The sequence below is a fragment of the Equus caballus genome, chromosome 22 (genome assembly GCF_041296265.1).
Source record: "Equus caballus isolate H_3958 breed thoroughbred chromosome 22, TB-T2T, whole genome shotgun sequence".
NCBI classification, from domain to species: domain Eukaryota; kingdom Metazoa; phylum Chordata; class Mammalia; order Perissodactyla; family Equidae; genus Equus; species Equus caballus.
In genome coordinates, this window is record NC_091705.1 from 23,839,870 (window position 1) to 23,845,869 (window position 6,000).

The window sequence follows — 6,000 nt, forward strand, 5'->3', positions numbered from 1 at the left end:
CTGGAACAGAGAAGACAACCCAGGATTGTTGAATTGAAGGTATCTTAGTGACTCCCTTGTTTTATAAATGAGGAAACTGAGGCCCAGAGTGGTGAGGTGACTTGCTCAAGGTCACCTACACAGCTAATGGCAGAATCAGAACTGGCTGTCAGCTGAATTGTAGGCCTGTGCCCTTTCATGTCACAGCTGGCTCAGGATCACTAAGCATCTATGTGCTGAGATCTGCTAAGTGCTGAGGACACAGCGGTAACAATATAGGCGTGATTGCTGCCTTCACAGATCTTATATTCTAGACGAGACACAAATAAATATATATCATAACATCATGTAGTGACAAATGGTGTGGATAAAAAGTAAGGCAGGTGAGGGGATAGAGTGTTGGGGGAAAGGATCAGGAAAACCCCTCTGAAGAGGCAACATTATAGAGAAGAGAAAGGTGGAGGCTTGTGAATACCTGGGAACAGCAGGAACAAAAGGTGGTGAAAGGGAGAAGATTGGTGTGTTAAAGGAGGAGCAAAGAGCCAGTGTGGCTGGAATAGAATGAGTGAGGAAAAGAAGGAAGGAGTGAGGTCAGAGAGGAGAGCAGGCGAGAGACTGTAGGTAGGGCTGAGGCCTTTAGCTGGAAGTGAGATAGGAGGTTCGAAGGTTCTGAGCCGATGTGGGTTCTAATCAGATTTCTCTTTGAAAAAGGCCCCTCTGGCAACAAAAGACCCCCAATTTCTAAAGCAATCCTGAGAAAAAAGAACAAAACGGGAGGCATCACAATCCCTGACTTCAAAACATACTACAAAGCTACAGTAATCAAAACAGCATGGTACTGGTACAAAAACAGGTGCACAGATCAATGGAACAGAATTGAAAGCCCAGAAATAAAACCACACATCTATGGACAGCTTATCTTTGACAAAGGAGCTGAGGGCATACAATGGAGAAAAGAAAGTCTTTTCAACAAATGGTGCTGGGAAAACTGGAAAGCCACATGTAAAAGAATGAAAATTGACCATTCTTTTTCACCATTCACCAAAATAAACTCAAAATGGATCAAAGACCTAAAGGTGAGACCTGAAACCATAAGCCTTCTGGAAGAAAACGTAGGCAGTACACTCTTTGGCATCAGTATTAAAAGGATCTTTTCGGACACCATGCCTTCTCAGAGAAGGGAAACAATAGAAAGAGTAAACAAATGGGACTTCATCAGACTAAAGAGCTTCTTCAAGGCAAATGAAAACAGGATTGAAACAAAAAAACAACCCACTAACTGGGAAAAAATATTTGCAAGTCATATATCTGACAAAGGCTTAATATCCATAATATATAAAGAACTCTTGCAACTCAACAACAAAACATCAAACAACCCAATCAAAAAATGGGCTGGAGACATGAACAGACATTTCTCCGGAGAAGATATACTGATGGCCAATAGGCACATGAAAAGATGCTCATCATTGTTGATCATCAGGGAAATGCAAATCAAAACTACACTAAGATATCACCTTACACCCATTAGAATGACAAAAATATCTAAAACTAATAGTAACAAATGTTGGAGAGGTTGTGGAGAAAAAGGAACCCTCATACACTGCTGGTGGGAATGCAAACTGGTGCAGCCACTATGGAAAACAGTATGGAGATTCCTCAAAAAATTAAAAATAGAACTACCATACGATCCAGCCATCCCACTACTGGGTATTTATCCAAAGAGCTTGAAGTCAGCAATCCCAAAAGTCCTATGCACCCCAATGTTTATTGCAGCATTATTTACAATAGCCAAGACATGGAAGCAACCTAAGTGCCCAGCAACAGACGAATGGATAAAGAAGATGTGGTACATATATACAATGGAATACTACTCAGCTGCAAAACAGAACAAAATCATTCCATTTGCAATAACATGGATGGACTTTGAGGGAATTATGTTAAGTGAAATAAGCCAGCAAGAGGATAATCTGTGTATGACTCCACTCATATGAGGAATTTAAAATTATGGACTAAGAACAGTTTAGTGGATACCAGGGGAAAGGTGGGGTGGGGGGTGGGCACAAAGGGTGAAGGGGTGCACCTACAACATGACTGACAAACATTAATGTACAACTGAAATTTCACAAGATTGTAACCTATCATTAACTCAATAAAAAAAAGAAAAAAGAAGAAAAAGGCCCCTCTGGCTAATGGTGGAGATTGAACATTACAAGGGGAAAGAGGGGCTGCAGGAGGCCCAGTGAGGAGGCTGGTGCAGCCCACTTGTCCAGGAGAGAGACAAGGCCATGGCCTGGGGCAGTGTGCTGGGGAGCAGAGGCTGGCCTCCGCATCTCTGCACTGAGGGGGTGGATGAGATGGTCCCTTGGAGCCTTTCCAGCTCCGGCCTTTGGTAATTCTGTGGATCACCTCAGCACATGCCAGCTAAGTGCAGCCAAGCCCCTGCTTTTCTTTTCTCACAGTCTCTAGGTTTTTCCTCTTGGATTCTGGGTCTAGACAGAGCCCAGTGATCTGAGGCTCAGAGCGGGGAGTCTCGCTCTCCCCCATCGCTACCAGCCCACTCCTGTCCCCACCTCCCAGGGACAGATGGGTGGGCAGCAGGAGGCAGCTGGGCCTTGAAGCCTGCAGGGCCCCAGGGGAGGGAATTATCTGAGAGTTCATAACCCCTCTCTGCCTTCCAGATCTTGAGTTAAAAGCCCCAAATGTCACAGCCCCAAGGGGCAAGAGTAGGAAGGTGCTGGGAGACGGATAGGACAAGGTACTTTCCACCACCAACAGCTGCCCACATTGGGGGTGGAGACCTGGGGCGCTGAGAACTCCAGCCCTGGGAGCAGGAAGCTATTAGAGCTGAGACTGAAAACTGGTGGCCCTCAGGCCACGTCTGACCCACTGACCTATTTACTTGGCCTGAAAAGTGTTTGAGAAAAAAAATGGAGCCAAGGTTTAAAAATCAAGAGCTTTTACAATAAAATCCATATTTCTGGCTTCTCTTGAATAATTAGAAAATCTGGCCACGCTGACCGCCTGTTCCCATATGACAACATTCAGCTGTTGCTGAGAAGCTGCTGTCCGCATTACCATTTCATTTTATTAATAGGTAAATACGTGCACATGATTCCAAAAAAAATTATAAATAGACATATAATGAAGTTTCCTTCCCATCCTTGCTCCCCTTCTGCCCAGTGCCCCTTCAGTAATCTCTTCTTATTTTCTTATGCAAATGTTCAAAGTTTCTTTATGCATGTACAAACACATGAAAATTAGATTATTATCCCCTCCTTCGTCCTGCTTCACGCCCTGCTCTGACCGTTGCTTTTCCCCACGGAGGACTCTCTGCGTTAGGAGATGGAGAGCTTCATTACCTCCTTTACTGCCACATGCCATTCCGTTGTCAGGAAGTCCATGATTTATTTAGCCAGTTCCCTGCTGATAGGCATTTGGGTTGTTCCCAATATTTGCTGTTATAAACAATGCTGTGTCAATTATCTCGTGCATAGTTTGCACAGGAACTAAAGAAATATTATTAGAAACTGGTCCAAGCAGAGGGTGCAATAGGCATAGACTGAGCTCTCAGCTAATTGAGGAAATGGGATGAGGGCTGCTCCTGAGTGATTCCCAACAAAGCCCAGAGACCACGCCCTCGGGGACTAAGGAAAGGCTCCCTGATTTGCCTCGGAACTTGCTAGATATGGGATTTCTCTCTGGACCTCAGTATCCCAACTGTAAAGTGAGAGAGGGGCTCAGGGAACTGGATGAGATCTCAAGGGGTCCGGTTCTGACCAGCTTCTCCCTCCACACCAGCCACACCCAACCTCTTCTCAGCCCTTGAATGAGCCTGGCTCAGTCCCCTTGCAGAACCTTTGTCCAAGCTGTTCTGACCCCAATGCCCCCTACCCCTCACCCCCACCCCTGGGAACACCATTCCTGTACTCCCTTATAGGTCCTAGCCTGAATCCCTGATCTCTGATTTCAGGCCACTCAGAATAAACCAGTCCAAGCTCACTCAGGGCAGAGCCCCCACTACAGTACCACTGACAGGTGGGTCACTCCCATACTTCAGATGTGACCCACACTTCAGATGCCCCATCAAATCCTTCCTCTATGTCACCTTCCCAGTTGCCTGAACTAGAGTTCTTGAATGCCAACTCTGTTACTTCCTAACTAATGACCTTGGGCAAGTGACAGCACCTCCCTGAGTCTCAGTTTCTTCACCCCAAAAGTGATTGGTTTGAGGATAACATGTGGTAATATCAGTAAAGTTCTTAGCATGGCACACAGAAGGACTTGATAATTCTGTAAGTCACTGCCTTTGTCTAAATCAGTTACCTTGCTTATAAAATGGGGAGAATAACAGAACCTATTTCATAGAGTTGATCATTCATTCATTCACTGATTTTTACAGAATACCTACTGAGTGCCAGGCATAGCCCTGGGCACTAGGCAATTTGATGGTGAGGAAAATAGATGAATTGTTCTGACTCCCATGGAGCTCCCAGGCTATTCCAAACATAAAAAGATAAATTGTGTACTGATGTTAAGAAGGGCAAAACTAAAGTGTCATGGAAGCTCATAACAGGGAGTGTCAGGGAGACTTCTCTGAGGAATAGGGAGCAGGACACAGCTGGGTGGGAGATCCGGGCCGGCTTCCTGTGGGAGGCATCACCCCAGCTAATAATTAGCATTAATTATCCTCTCCACAGTCCTAGGAGGAAGGCACTAGTTATCCTCCATTTTACTTTTTTTTCTGCAGCTAAGAGAAATTGAGTGAGTTGCCCAAGGTCATTATGAGTAGGTTATGAACCCAGATCTCCTGGCTCCAAAGCATCAGATATAAAAACTTGTTTTCTACTGCCTGTTCGACCAGGCTGATCCTGGGATGTGCAGAGGCATGGGAGGTAGAGGGACTGCCTCTATCTGGGTGGGGCCCAGAGGTGAGAAGTAAGTCTGTCAGGCCCCATCCAGGCACCTGTGAGAAGGGAGAGGTCCAGACAAATGCAGGAACTGGGTCAGGGCCATAAGGGGGTCCAGGGTCAGAACTTGCCTCTGCCTAGGGCTTTGTGCACTCCCTGAGTCTCCCTGCCTAGGGGTGCAGGAGAAAAAGGAAAGGCAGAGATACTGTTCTTTTCTAAATCACATTAAGATTTGGATCCCCCCGCACTCCCACTCCAGCCCAACCCACAAAAACTCCCACGTGGCCATGGATAGGGACTGGTAGCTTTGAATCCAACCTGACGACTCTCTTAATCCGAAATTCTTCCTCCACAATTTTCAGCCTTGGGCAACAGCTGGCAGTCCAACCTCCTGAGCATTGCTGGGACCAAAACAGTCCCTGGACACAAAAAGGATGCTGGGCTGCAGGACTGCAGATGGCTGCTCCTTCCTGACCGAGGGCAGCTGTCTCCCTTCATCTTCCCTTCCCTGTCACTCTGAGGCAGGATGGTCCTTGCCCTTCCCGCATTCCCCTTCTCTTTCCTTCCCCTCTCAACAAACTCTCCCCGTCCCGCTGCGAGGTAGCAAAGCCTATTCTGGAGCCGGATGATGGGCTTGCATTTGGCTCTAGCACTTACTAACTGTGTAACTCCAAACAACTGAATTAACTGCTCTGACTCAGTTTCTTCATCCGTAAAATGGGAGGGGAAAAAACACAAACTACCTCACAGACCATGAGGATAAAATAAGTTAGTAATTGCACAGTGCTTAGAATAGTCCCAGGCAAAGAGAAACTTCTACATGAGCATTTGTATAGTAAATGCCCTGGTACAACCAATCTGAGCCAAAGATGAGCTGGGGGTATCCAGGATGTTTGATGGACCCTACCACCTCTCCTGGATTACTGTTATATTCTCTCTTTGGGCTCTCCACTCACAGGGTTGCTTCCCTGTGAGCACTTCTCTCCTCCAGCTGCAGGGTGTTCTCTCTAATCCTGACTTGATCACATTACTTCTTTGCTCAATTCTGCAGTGGTTCCCCATTGCTTCCTGGATAAAGCACATCTTCTGGCCCTTAAGGATCTCATGGCTCAGA